General features: G+C 46.3%; 7 non-coding genes across 7 annotated transcripts; all 7 read right to left on the minus strand.

Moving 5' to 3' along the window:
- Positions 1 to 216: 216 nt before the first annotated feature.
- LOC130342367 (U2 spliceosomal RNA) lies at positions 217 to 407 on the minus strand. The gene has a single exon (XR_008882023.1). It is a non-coding gene; the product is annotated as a U2 spliceosomal RNA (small nuclear RNA).
- A 2087-nt stretch (positions 408 to 2494) lies between these two features.
- Positions 2495 to 2685, minus strand: LOC130342368 (U2 spliceosomal RNA). Its single transcript, XR_008882024.1, has one exon. It is a non-coding gene; the product is annotated as a U2 spliceosomal RNA (small nuclear RNA).
- Positions 2686 to 4780: 2095 nt separating this feature from the next.
- LOC130342369 (U2 spliceosomal RNA) lies at positions 4781 to 4971 on the minus strand. The gene has a single exon (XR_008882025.1). It is a non-coding gene; the product is annotated as a U2 spliceosomal RNA (small nuclear RNA).
- A 2091-nt stretch (positions 4972 to 7062) lies between these two features.
- Positions 7063 to 7253, minus strand: LOC130342405 (U2 spliceosomal RNA). The gene has a single exon (XR_008882057.1). It is a non-coding gene; the product is annotated as a U2 spliceosomal RNA (small nuclear RNA).
- Positions 7254 to 9345: 2092 nt separating this feature from the next.
- Positions 9346 to 9536, minus strand: LOC130342370 (U2 spliceosomal RNA). Its single transcript, XR_008882026.1, has one exon. It is a non-coding gene; the product is annotated as a U2 spliceosomal RNA (small nuclear RNA).
- Positions 9537 to 11627: 2091 nt separating this feature from the next.
- On the minus strand, positions 11628 to 11818 carry LOC130342372 (U2 spliceosomal RNA). The gene has a single exon (XR_008882027.1). It is a non-coding gene; the product is annotated as a U2 spliceosomal RNA (small nuclear RNA).
- A 2078-nt stretch (positions 11819 to 13896) lies between these two features.
- Positions 13897 to 14087, minus strand: LOC130342373 (U2 spliceosomal RNA). The gene has a single exon (XR_008882028.1). It is a non-coding gene; the product is annotated as a U2 spliceosomal RNA (small nuclear RNA).
- Positions 14088 to 14217: the final 130 nt, after the last annotated feature.

The following is a 14217-nucleotide window of genomic DNA, read 5'->3' on the forward strand; positions in this document are numbered from 1 at the left end:
TTAAGGAGGCCATTTAGTCAGCAGCAGCAGAAGTCCTGTGCCTGGACGCTCCAACAGCGGCCAGACACAAGCAGAAGCAGAAGCAGCAGAAGCAGCAGCAGCACCACCTTTTGTTTTTTGGCTGCAGCAGCAGCAAGGCCCACAGGGCTGGCTAGCTGGCTAGCCAGCAAGCAGGTAGCAATGAAAGTAGGAATCTTTCTTTTTAACCCTGTAAGGGGGTGGTGCACTGTACCCGAAGATACTGCCATATCGGGTCAATGCATAGGGCGACGGAAGCAAGCTTCGAAATCGGCCCCCGTTCTCAAAAATCCATTTAATATATGGTCCCCAGATAGGGGACGTATCAGATATTAAACTGATAAGAACAGATACTACACTTGATCTTAGCCAAAAGGCCGAGAAGCGATAACCGTGAAAGGGGCGGGCCCAACAAGGTGCCCTTCATGGGCACTATCACTGCTTGCTGTCAGGGAGGCTGCCAGACAATTTTCCATGCACACTCTGGGCTGGGGGGCAGTCAACCACCAGTACACACAGCAGAACCTAAACCCATACCATTATTGCTAAGCAGCAAGACAGGGGCCCATTGCACTCCCACGGGGCCTTTTTAAATGCAATCCATAACCCGGATTTGCCAGGAACCCTTCTTACTCCTCCTACTTGCATGTGACACTGGGCTTAGGATCTGCATAGGAAACACACACACAAGCACACACCTACCTTTGTTGCCTGCAGATGCCTCCTTGGCTGTCCCCAAACGGTATCAAACCAACACCCACGGGAAGCTGTAAGCATAGAGGACATGCCTGCACCCCATTGGACTTACCTGTGTGGGTTAAACCCGGGTTATTTGACAACCTATGGCGGTGATGGTTCTGCTCAGGCAGAGCAGTGCTGATGCTCCTCATAAAGCTGTCGCTGCTGTGAAGGTTCTAGGTGACATCACAAATCCCTATGGTTACATACACAACAAAGCTGGGTTGTTGTTGTTTACACTCTGCAAGGCCTGTGGAAGTGAGTGACATCATAGCACTGTAGTTCTGAGGGTTCTAGATGGATGCAACAATCTCCTGTTGCTTCTATGAAGGCCATAATAGACGACATCACCAAACAGCTCCATAGTCACATACACAGCAAAGGAGAGATGTTGTTTACACCTAGTGATGTCAGTGGTATTGAGTGACATCACAGCACAGTGCTAAGGCTCCTGGGCCTGGACACAGCAGCGGCTGCAATATCTCAACGGAGAATACGTTTATATATATGTGTGTGTGTGCGCGTATATATATATATATATATATATATATATATATATATATATTCTCCGCCGAAATCACTTTTAAACCCATTTCCACCTTTTTTTCCCTTCTCTTCCTCTTACTTTTTTTTCACGTTTTTTTACGTTTTTCTCCTTTTCGCCTCTTTTCTGGGCGTATTATTCTTCTTTTTCTTCTTTTTTTTCGTCTAATGCATACCCCATCAGTGCAGCAATGCTTATTCAATACCGCCAGCAGATGGAGACACTGGGGGATAATTTTCTAAGGATTTATACTGATTTTTCCTGTCTGAATTTGTCGCACAGAAAGTTGCAGGCCAAATATGTGTGACATTTCTGCGACTTTAGCTTCTAGAGCATTTTTACAACATTATACATAGGTGCTGAATACATAAAAAGCGACTGTTCAGCGACAGACAAGTCGCATCGGCTGAAAGTAGGCCAGAATGTCAGTCCATGTTGGAGCAGGTTTAGATACAGTCTAAAGTATAGATCTCAAAGTCTGTGCACAGAATTTAGCAAGGGCCTCGCACCTTCTGATGCATCAGGTAGGTGCACAATAGCATAGCCTAACCCTCTGTACTTTGGTCTATATTGATGCGGGACATAGACAGCCAGCTGATGACCAATCCATTAGTGCAATGGATGGCTGGAAGCATTTGTCTTTGCCTTTGCAATACCACAGAAGCAATGCATGGTCAATGTACAGCAATGACACACCTGTGTGAACAGCCAGGAGACCCCCCCCCCCCCCCATGTTATGTTACATAGTTACATAGTTAGTACGGTCGAAAAAAGACATATGTCCATCAAGTTCAACCAGGGAATTAAGGGGTAGGGGTGTGGCGCGATATTGGGGAAGGGATGAGATTTTATATTTCTTCATAAGCATTAATCTTATTTTGTCAATTAGGAACATTCAGCACCCACCCGCTATCAAGGCAGCTGCCTATCATGTCATGCCCTACCTGCACAGGTGTGCTGGCTACTCAAATGATCCAATTAAGGAGGCCATTTAGTCAGCAGCAGCAGAAGTCCTGTGCCTGGACGCTCCAACAGCGGCCAGACACAAGCAGAAGCAGAAGCAGCAGAAGCAGCAGCAGCACCACCTTTTGTTTTTTGGCTGCAGCAGCAGCAAGGCCCACAGGGCTGGCTAGCTGGCTAGCCAGCAAGCAGGTAGCAATGAAAGTAGGAATCTTTCTTTTTAACCCTGTAAGGGGGTGGTGCACTGTACCCGAAGATACTGCCATATCGGGTCAATGCATAGGGCGACGGAAGCAAGCTTCGAAATCGGCCCCCGTTCTCAAAAATCCATTTAATATATGGTCCCCAGATAGGGGACGTATCAGATATTAAACTGATAAGAACAGATACTACACTTGATCTTAGCCAAAAGGCCGAGAAGCGATAACCGTGAAAGGGGCGGGCCCAACAAGGTGCCCTTCATGGGCACTATCACTGCTTGCTGTCAGGGAGGCTGCCAGACAATTTTCCATGCACACTCTGGGCTGGGGGGCAGTCAACCACCAGTACACACAGCAGAACCTAAACCCATACCATTATTGCTAAGCAGCAAGACAGGGGCCCATTGCACTCCCACGGGGCCTTTTTAAATGCAATCCATAACCCGGATTTGCCAGGAACCCTTCTTACTCCTCCTACTTGCATGTGACACTGGGCTTAGGATCTGCATAGGAAACACACACACAAGCACACACCTACCTTTGTTGCCTGCAGATGCCTCCTTGGCTGTCCCCAAACGGTATCAAACCAACACCCACGGGAAGCTGTAAGCATAGAGGACATGCCTGCACCCCATTGGACTTACCTGTGTGGGTTAAACCCGGGTTATTTGACAACCTATGGCGGTGATGGTTCTGCTCAGGCAGAGCAGTGCTGATGCTCCTCATAAAGCTGTCGCTGCTGTGAAGGTTCTAGGTGACATCACAAATCCCTATGGTTACATACACAACAAAGCTGGGTTGTTGTTGTTTACACTCTGCAAGGCCTGTGGAAGTGAGTGACATCATAGCACTGTAGTTCTGAGGGTTCTAGATGGATGCAACAATCTCCTGTTGCTTCTATGAAGGCCATAATAGACGACATCACCAAACAGCTCCATAGTCACATACACAGCAAAGGAGAGATGTTGTTTACACCTAGTGATGTCAGTGGTATTGAGTGACATCACAGCACAGTGCTAAGGCTCCTGGGCCTGGACACAGCAGCGGCTGCAATATCTCAACGGAGAATACGTTTATATATATGTGTGTGTGTGCGCGTATATATATATATATATATATATATATATATATATATTTCTCCGCCGAAATCACTTTTAAACCCATTTCCACCTTTTTTTCCCTTCTCTTCCTCTTACTTTTTTTTCACGTTTTTTTACGTTTTTCTCCTTTTCGCCTCTTTTCTGGGCGTATTATTCTTCTTTTTCTTCTTTTTTTTCGTCTAATGCATACCCCATCAGTGCAGCAATGCTTATTCAATACCGCCAGCAGATGGAGACACTGGGGGATAATTTTCTAAGGATTTATACTGATTTTTCCTGTCTGAATTTGTCGCACAGAAAGTTGCAGGCCAAATATGTGTGACATTTCTGCGACTTTAGCTTCTAGAGCATTTTTACAACATTATACATAGGTGCTGAATACATAAAAAGCGACTGTTCAGCGACAGACAAGTCGCATCGGCTGAAAGTAGGCCAGAATGTCAGTCCATGTTGGAGCAGGTTTAGATACAGTCTAAAGTATAGATCTCAAAGTCTGTGCACAGAATTTAGCAAGGGCCTCGCACCTTCTGATGCATCAGGTAGGTGCACAATAGCATAGCCTAACCCTCTGTACTTTGGTCTATATTGATGCGGGACATAGACAGCCAGCTGATGACCAATCCATTAGTGCAATGGATGGCTGGAAGCATTTGTCTTTGCCTTTGCAATACCACAGAAGCAATGCATGGTCAATGTACAGCAATGACACACCTGTGTGAACAGCCAGGAGACACCCCCCCCCCCCATGTTATGTTACATAGTTACATAGTTAGTACGGTCGAAAAAAGACATATGTCCATCAAGTTCAACCAGGGAATTAAGGGGTAGGGGTGTGGCGCGATATTGGGGAAGGGATGAGATTTTATATTTCTTCATAAGCATTAATCTTATTTTGTCAATTAGGAACATTCAGCACCCACCCGCTATCAAGGCAGCTGCCTATCATGTCATGCCCTACCTGCACAGGTACAGGTGTGCTGGCTACTCAAATGATCCAATTAAGGAGGCCATTTAGTCAGCAGCAGCAGAAGTCCTGTGCCTGGACGCTCCAACAGCGGCCAGACACAAGCAGAAGCAGAAGCAGCAGAAGCAGAAGCAGCAGCAGCACCACCTTTTGTTTTTTGGCTGCAGCAGCAGCAAGGCCCACAGGGCTGGCTAGCTGGCTAGCCAGCAAGCAGGTAGCAATGAAAGTAGGAATCTTTCTTTTTAACCCTGTAAGGGGGTGGTGCACTGTACCCGAAGATACTGCCATATCGGGTCAATGCATAGGGCGACGGAAGCAAGCTTCGAAATCGGCCCCCGTTCTCAAAAATCCATTTAATATATGGTCCCCAGATAGGGGACGTATCAGATATTAAACTGATAAGAACAGATACTACACTTGATCTTAGCCAAAAGGCCGAGAAGCGATAACCGTGAAAGGGGCGGGCCCAACAAGGTGCCCTTCATGGGCACTATCACTGCTTGCTGTCAGGGAGGCTGCCAGACAATTTTCCATGCACACTCTGGGCTGGGGGGCAGTCAACCACCAGTACACACAGCAGAACCTAAACCCATACCATTATTGCTAAGCAGCAAGACAGGGGCCCATTGCACTCCCACGGGGCCTTTTTAAATGCAATCCATAACCCGGATTTGCCAGGAACCCTTCTTACTCCTCCTACTTGCATGTGACACTGGGCTTAGGATCTGCATAGGAAACACACACACAAGCACACACCTACCTTTGTTGCCTGCAGATGCCTCCTTGGCTGTCCCCAAACGGTATCAAACCAACACCCACGGGAAGCTGTAAGCATAGAGGACATGCCTGCACCCCATTGGACTTACCTGTGTGGGTTAAACCCGGGTTATTTGACAACCTATGGCGGTGATGGTTCTGCTCAGGCAGAGCAGTGCTGATGCTCCTCATAAAGCTGTCGCTGCTGTGAAGGTTCTAGGTGACATCACAAATCCCTATGGTTACATACACAACAAAGCTGGGTTGTTGTTGTTTACACTCTGCAAGGCCTGTGGAAGTGAGTGACATCATAGCACTGTAGTTCTGAGGGTTCTAGATGGATGCAACAATCTCCTGTTGCTTCTATGAAGGCCATAATAGACGACATCACCAAACAGCTCCATAGTCACATACACAGCAAAGGAGAGATGTTGTTTACACCTAGTGATGTCAGTGGTATTGAGTGACATCACAGCACAGTGCTAAGGCTCCTGGGCCTGGACACAGCAGCGGCTGCAATATCTCAACGGAGAATACGTTTATATATATGTGTGTGTGTGCGCGTATATATATATATATATATATATATATATATATATATATATATTTCTCCGCCGAAATCACTTTTAAACCCATTTCCACCTTTTTTTCCCTTCTCTTCCTCTTACTTTTTTTTCACGTTTTTTTACGTTTTTCTCCTTTTCGCCTCTTTTCTGGGCGTATTATTCTTCTTTTTCTTCTTTTTTTTCGTCTAATGCATACCCCATCAGTGCAGCAATGCTTATTCAATACCGCCAGCAGATGGAGACACTGGGGGATAATTTTCTAAGGATTTATACTGATTTTTCCTGTCTGAATTTGTCGCACAGAAAGTTGCAGGCCAAATATGTGTGACATTTCTGCGACTTTAGCTTCTAGAGCATTTTTACAACATTATACATAGGTGCTGAATACATAAAAAGCGACTGTTCAGCGACAGACAAGTCGCATCGGCTGAAAGTAGGCCAGAATGTCAGTCCATGTTGGAGCAGGTTTAGATACAGTCTAAAGTATAGATCTCAAAGTCTGTGCACAGAATTTAGCAAGGGCCTCGCACCTTCTGATGCATCAGGTAGGTGCACAATAGCATAGCCTAACCCTCTGTACTTTGGTCTATATTGATGCGGGACATAGACAGCCAGCTGATGACCAATCCATTAGTGCAATGGATGGCTGGAAGCATTTGTCTTTGCCTTTGCAATACCACAGAAGCAATGCATGGTCAATGTACAGCAATGACACACCTGTGTGAACAGCCAGGAGACCCCCCCCCCCCCCCCATGTTATGTTACATAGTTACATAGTTAGTACGGTCGAAAAAAGACATATGTCCATCAAGTTCAACCAGGGAATTAAGGGGTAGGGGTGTGGCGCGATATTGGGGAAGGGATGAGATTTTATATTTCTTCATAAGCATTAATCTTATTTTGTCAATTAGGAACATTCAGCACCCACCCGCTATCAAGGCAGCTGCCTATCATGTCATGCCCTACCTGCACAGGTGTGCTGGCTACTCAAATGATCCAATTAAGGAGGCCATTTAGTCAGCAGCAGCAGAAGTCCTGTGCCTGGACGCTCCAACAGCGGCCAGACACAAGCAGAAGCAGAAGCAGCAGAAGCAGCAGCAGCACCACCTTTTGTTTTTTGGCTGCAGCAGCAGCAAGGCCCACAGGGCTGGCTAGCTGGCTAGCCAGCAAGCAGGTAGCAATGAAAGTAGGAATCTTTCTTTTTAACCCTGTAAGGGGGTGGTGCACTGTACCCGAAGATACTGCCATATCGGGTCAATGCATAGGGCGACGGAAGCAAGCTTCGAAATCGGCCCCCGTTCTCAAAAATCCATTTAATATATGGTCCCCAGATAGGGGACGTATCAGATATTAAACTGATAAGAACAGATACTACACTTGATCTTAGCCAAAAGGCCGAGAAGCAATAACCGTGAAAGGGGCGGGCCCAACAAGGTGCCCTTCATGGGCACTATCACTGCTTGCTGTCAGGGAGGCTGCCAGACAATTTTCCATGCACACTCTGGGCTGGGGGGCAGTCAACCACCAGTACACACAGCAGAACCTAAACCCATACCATTATTGCTAAGCAGCAAGACAGGGGCCCATTGCACTCCCACGGGGCCTTTTTAAATGCAATCCATAACCCGGATTTGCCAGGAACCCTTCTTACTCCTCCTACTTGCATGTGACACTGGGCTTAGGATCTGCATAGGAAACACACACACAAGCACACACCTACCTTTGTTGCCTGCAGATGCCTCCTTGGCTGTCCCCAAACGGTATCAAACCAACACCCACGGGAAGCTGTAAGCATAGAGGACATGCCTGCACCCCATTGGACTTACCTGTGTGGGTTAAACCCGGGTTATTTGACAACCTATGGCGGTGATGGTTCTGCTCAGGCAGAGCAGTGCTGATGCTCCTCATAAAGCTGTCGCTGCTGTGAAGGTTCTAGGTGACATCACAAATCCCTATGGTTACATACACAACAAAGCTGGGTTGTTGTTGTTTACACTCTGCAAGGCCTGTGGAAGTGAGTGACATCATAGCACTGTAGTTCTGAGGGTTCTAGATGGATGCAACAATCTCCTGTTGCTTCTATGAAGGCCATAATAGACGACATCACCAAACAGCTCCATAGTCACATACACAGCAAAGGAGAGATGTTGTTTACACCTAGTGATGTCAGTGGTATTGAGTGACATCACAGCACAGTGCTAAGGCTCCTGGGCCTGGACACAGCAGCGGCTGCAATATCTCAACGGAGAATACGTTTATATATATGTGTGTGTGTGCGCGTATATATATATATATATATATATATATATATATATATATATATATATTTCTCCGCCGAAATCACTTTTAAACCCATTTCCACCTTTTTTTCCCTTCTCTTCCTCTTACTTTTTTTTCACGTTTTTTTACGTTTTTCTCCTTTTCGCCTCTTTTCTGGGCGTATTATTCTTCTTTTTCTTCTTTTTTTTCGTCTAATGCATACCCCATCAGTGCAGCAATGCTTATTCAATACCGCCAGCAGATGGAGACACTGGGGGATAATTTTCTAAGGATTTATACTGATTTTTCCTGTCTGAATTTGTCGCACAGAAAGTTGCAGGCCAAATATGTGTGACATTTCTGCGACTTTAGCTTCTAGAGCATTTTTACAACATTATACATAGGTGCTGAATACATAAAAAGCGACTGTTCAGCGACAGACAAGTCGCATCGGCTGAAAGTAGGCCAGAATGTCAGTCCATGTTGGAGCAGGTTTAGATACAGTCTAAAGTATAGATCTCAAAGTCTGTGCACAGAATTTAGCAAGGGCCTCGCACCTTCTGATGCATCAGGTAGGTGCACAATAGCATAGCCTAACCCTCTGTACTTTGGTCTATATTGATGCGGGACATAGACAGCCAGCTGATGACCAATCCATTAGTGCAATGGATGGCTGGAAGCATTTGTCTTTGCCTTTGCAATACCACAGAAGCAATGCATGGTCAATGTACAGCAATGACACACCTGTGTGAACAGCCAGGAGACCCCCCCCCCCCCATGTTATGTTACATAGTTACATAGTTAGTACGGTCGAAAAAAGACATATGTCCATCAAGTTCAACCAGGGAATTAAGGGGTAGGGGTGTGGCGCGATATTGGGGAAGGGATGAGATTTTATATTTCTTCATAAGCATTAATCTTATTTTGTCAATTAGGAACATTCAGCACCCACCCGCTATCAAGGCAGCTGCCTATCATGTCATGCCCTACCTGCACAGGTGTGCTGGCTACTCAAATTATCCAATTAAGGAGGCCATTTAGTCAGCAGCAGCAGAAGTCCTGTGCCTGGACGCTCCAACAGCGGCCAGACACAAGCAGAAGCAGAAGCAGCAGAAGCAGCAGCAGCACCACCTTTTGTTTTTTGGCTGCAGCAGCAGCAAGGCCCACAGGGCTGGCTAGCTGGCTAGCCAGCAAGCAGGTAGCAATGAAAGTAGGAATCTTTCTTTTTAACCCTGTAAGGGGGTGGTGCACTGTACCCGAAGATACTGCCATATCGGGTCAATGCATAGGGCGACGGAAGCAAGCTTCGAAATCGGCCCCCGTTCTCAAAAATCCATTTAATATATGGTCCCCAGATAGGGGACGTATCAGATATTAAACTGATAAGAACAGATACTACACTTGATCTTAGCCAAAAGGCCGAGAAGCGATAACCGTGAAAGGGGCGGGCCCAACAAGGTGCCCTTCATGGGCACTATCACTGCTTGCTGTCAGGGAGGCTGCCAGACAATTTTCCATGCACACTCTGGGCTGGGGGGCAGTCAACCACCAGTACACACAGCAGAACCTAAACCCATACCATTATTGCTAAGCAGCAAGACAGGGGCCCATTGCACTCCCACGGGGCCTTTTTAAATGCAATCCATAACCCGGATTTGCCAGGAACCCTTCTTACTCCTCCTACTTGCATGTGACACTGGGCTTAGGATCTGCATAGGAAACACACACACAAGCACACACCTACCTTTGTTGCCTGCAGATGCCTCCTTGGCTGTCCCCAAACGGTATCAAACCAACACCCACGGGAAGCTGTAAGCATAGAGGACATGCCTGCACCCCATTGGACTTACCTGTGTGGGTTAAACCCGGGTTATTTGACAACCTATGGCGGTGATGGTTCTGCTCAGGCAGAGCAGTGCTGATGCTCCTCATAAAGCTGTCGCTGCTGTGAAGGTTCTAGGTGACATCACAAATCCCTATGGTTACATACACAACAAAGCTGGGTTGTTGTTGTTTACACTCTGCAAGGCCTGTGGAAGTGAGTGACATCATAGCACTGTAGTTCTGAGGGTTCTAGATGGATGCAACAATCTCCTGTTGCTTCTATGAAGGCCATAATAGACGACATCACCAAACAGCTCCATAGTCACATACACAGCAAAGGAGAGATGTTGTTTACACCTAGTGATGTCAGTGGTATTGAGTGACATCACAGCACAGTGCTAAGGCTCCTGGGCCTGGACACAGCAGCGGCTGCAATATCTCAACGGAGAATACGTTTATATATATGTGTGTGTGTGCGCATATATATATATATATATATATATATATATATATATATATATATATTTCTCCGCCGAAATCACTTTTAAACCCATTTCCACCTTTTTTTCCCTTCTCTTCCTCTTACTTTTTTTTCACGTTTTTTTACGTTTTTCTCCTTTTCGCCTCTTTTCTGGGCGTATTATTCTTCTTTTTCTTCTTTTTTTTCGTCTAATGCATACCCCATCAGTGCAGCAATGCTTATTCAATACCGCCAGCAGATGGAGACACTGGGGGATAATTTTCTAAGGATTTATACTGATTTTTCCTGTCTGAATTTGTCGCACAGAAAGTTGCAGGCCAAATATGTGTGACATTTCTGCGACTTTAGCTTCTAGAGCATTTTTACAACATTATACATAGGTGCTGAATACATAAAAAGCGACTGTTCAGCGACAGACAAGTCGCATCGGCTGAAAGTAGGCCAGAATGTCAGTCCATGTTGGAGCAGGTTTAGATACAGTCTAAAGTATAGATCTCAAAGTCTGTGCACAGAATTTAGCAAGGGCCTCGCACCTTCTGATGCATCAGGTAGGTGCACAATAGCATAGCCTAACCCTCTGTACTTTGGTCTATATTGATGCGGGACATAGACAGCCAGCTGATGACCAATCCATTAGTGCAATGGATGGCTGGAAGCATTTGTCTTTGCCTTTGCAATACCACAGAAGCAATGCATGGTCAATGTACAGCAATGACACACCTGTGTGAACAGCCAGGAGACACCCCCCCCCCCCATGTTATGTTACATAGTTACATAGTTAGTACGGTCGAAAAAAGACATATGTCCATCAAGTTCAACCAGGGAATTAAGGGGTAGGGGTGTGGCGCGATATTGGGGAAGGGATGAGATTTTATATTTCTTCATAAGCATTAATCTTATTTTGTCAATTAGGAACATTCAGCACCCACCCGCTATCAAGGCAGCTGCCTATCATGTCATGCCCTACCTGCACAGGTGTGCTGGCTACTCAAATGATCCAATTAAGGAGGCCATTTAGTCAGCAGCAGCAGAAGTCCTGTGCCTGGACGCTCCAACAGCGGCCAGACACAAGCAGAAGCAGAAGCAGCAGAAGCAGCAGCAGCACCACCTTTTGTTTTTTGGCTGCAGCAGCAGCAAGGCCCACAGGGCTGGCTAGCTGGCTAGCCAGCAAGCAGGTAGCAATGAAAGTAGGAATCTTTCTTTTTAACCCTGTAAGGGGGTGGTGCACTGTACCCGAAGATACTGCCATATCGGGTCAATGCATAGGGCGACGGAAGCAAGCTTCGAAATCGGCCCCCGTTCTCAAAAATCCATTTAATATATGGTCCCCAGATAGGGGACGTATCAGATATTAAACTGATAAGAACAGATACTACACTTGATCTTAGCCAAAAGGCCGAGAAGCGATAACCGTGAAAGGGGCGGGCCCAACAAGGTGCCCTTCATGGGCACTATCACTGCTTGCTGTCAGGGAGGCTGCCAGACAATTTTCCATGCACACTCTGGGCTGGGGGGCAGTCAACCACCAGTACACACAGCAGAACCTAAACCCATACCATTATTGCTAAGCAGCAAGACAGGGGCCCATTGCACTCCCACGGGGCCTTTTTAAATGCAATCCATAACCCGGATTTGCCAGGAACCCTTCTTACTCCTCCTACTTGCATGTGACACTGGGCTTAGGATCTGCATAGGAAACACACACACAAGCACACACCTACCTTTGTTGCCTGCAGATGCCTCCTTTGGCTGTCCCCAAACGGTATCAAACCAACACCCACGGGAAGCTGTAAGCATAGAGGACATGCCTGCACCCCATTGGACTTACCTGTGTGGGTTAAACCCGGGTTATTTGACAACCTATGGCGGTGATGGTTCTGCTCAGGCAGAGCAGTGCTGATGCTCCTCATAAAGCTGTCGCTGCTGTGAAGGTTCTAGGTGACATCACAAATCCCTATGGTTACATACACAACAAAGCTGGGTTGTTGTTGTTTACACTCTGCAAGGCCTGTGGAAGTGAGTGACATCATAGCACTGTAGTTCTGAGGGTTCTAGATGGATGCAACAATCTCCTGTTGCTTCTATGAAGGCCATAATAGACGACATCACCAAACAGCTCCATAGTCACATACACAGCAAAGGAGAGATGTTGTTTACACCTAGTGATGTCAGTGGTATTGAGTGACATCACAGCACAGTGCTAAGGCTCCTGGGCCTGGACACAGCAGCGGCTGCAATATCTCAACGGAGAATACGTTTATATATATGTGTGTGTGTGCGCGTATATATATATATATATATATATATATATATATTCTCCGCCGAAATCACTTTTAAACCCATTTCCACCTTTTTTTCCCTTCTCTTCCTCTTACTTTTTTTTCACGTTTTTTTACGTTTTTCTCCTTTTCGCCTCTTTTCTGGGCGTATTATTCTTCTTTTTCTTCTTTTTTTTCGTCTAATGCATACCCCATCAGTGCAGCAATGCTTATTCAATACCGCCAGCAGATGGAGACACTGGGGGATAATTTTCTAAGGATTTATACTGATTTTTCCTGTCTGAATTTGTCGCACAGAAAGTTGCAGGCCAAATATGTGTGACATTTCTGCGACTTTAGCTTCTAGAGCATTTTTACAACATTATACATAGGTGCTGAATACATAAAAAGCGACTGTTCAGCGACAGACAAGTCGCATCGGCTGAAAGTAGGCCAGAATGTCAGTCCATGTTGGAGCAGGTTTAGATACAGTCTAAAGTATAGATCTCAAAGTCTGTGCACAGAATTTAGCAAGGGCCTCGCACCTTCTGATGCATCAGGTAGGTGCACAATAGCATAGCCTAACCCTCTGTACTTTGGTCTATATTGATGCGGGACATAGACAGCCAGCTGATGACCAATCCATTAGTGCAATGGATGGCTGGAAGCATTTGTCTTTGCCTTTGCAATACCACAGAAGCAATGCATGGTCAATGTACAGCAATGACACACCTGTGTGAACAGCCAGGAGACCCCCCCCCCCCCATGTTATGTTACATAGTTACATAGTTAGTACGGTCGAAAAAAGACATATGTCCATCAAGTTCAACCAGGGAATTAAGGGGTAGGGGTGTGGCGCGATATTGGGGAAGGGATGAGATTTTATATTTCTTCATAAGCATTAATCTTATTTTGTCAATTAGGAAGATTCAGCACCCACCCGCTATCAAGGCAGCTGCCTATCATGTCATGCCCTACCTGCACAGGTGTGCTGGCTACTCAAATGATCCAATTAAGGAGGCCATTTAGTCAGCAGCAGCAGAAGTCCTGTGCCTGGACGCTCCAACAGCGGCCAGACACAAGCAGAAGCAGAAGCAGCAGAAGCAGCAGCAGCACCACCTTTTGTTTTTTGGCTGCAGCAGCAGCAAGGCCCACAGGGCTGGCTAGCTGGCTAGCCAGCAAGCAGGTAGCAATGAAAGTAGGAATCTTTCTTTTTAACCCTGTAAGGGGGTGGTGCACTGTACCCGAAGATACTGCCATATCGGGTCAATGCATAGGGCGACGGAAGCAAGCTTCGAAATCGGCCCCCGTTCTCAAAAATCCATTTAATATATGGTCCCCAGATAGGGGACGTATCAGATATTAAACTGATAAGAACAGATACTACACTTGATCTTAGCCAAAAGGCCGAGAAGCGATAACCGTGAAAGGGGCGGGCCCAACAAGGTGCCCTTCATGGGCACTATCACTGCTTGCTGTCAGGGAGGCTGCCAGACAATTTTCCATGCACACTCTGGGCTGGGGGGCAGTCAACCACCAGTACACACAG

The sequence above is a fragment of the Hyla sarda genome, unplaced genomic scaffold, assembly GCF_029499605.1.
Source record: "Hyla sarda isolate aHylSar1 unplaced genomic scaffold, aHylSar1.hap1 scaffold_649, whole genome shotgun sequence".
NCBI classification, from domain to species: domain Eukaryota; kingdom Metazoa; phylum Chordata; class Amphibia; order Anura; family Hylidae; genus Hyla; species Hyla sarda.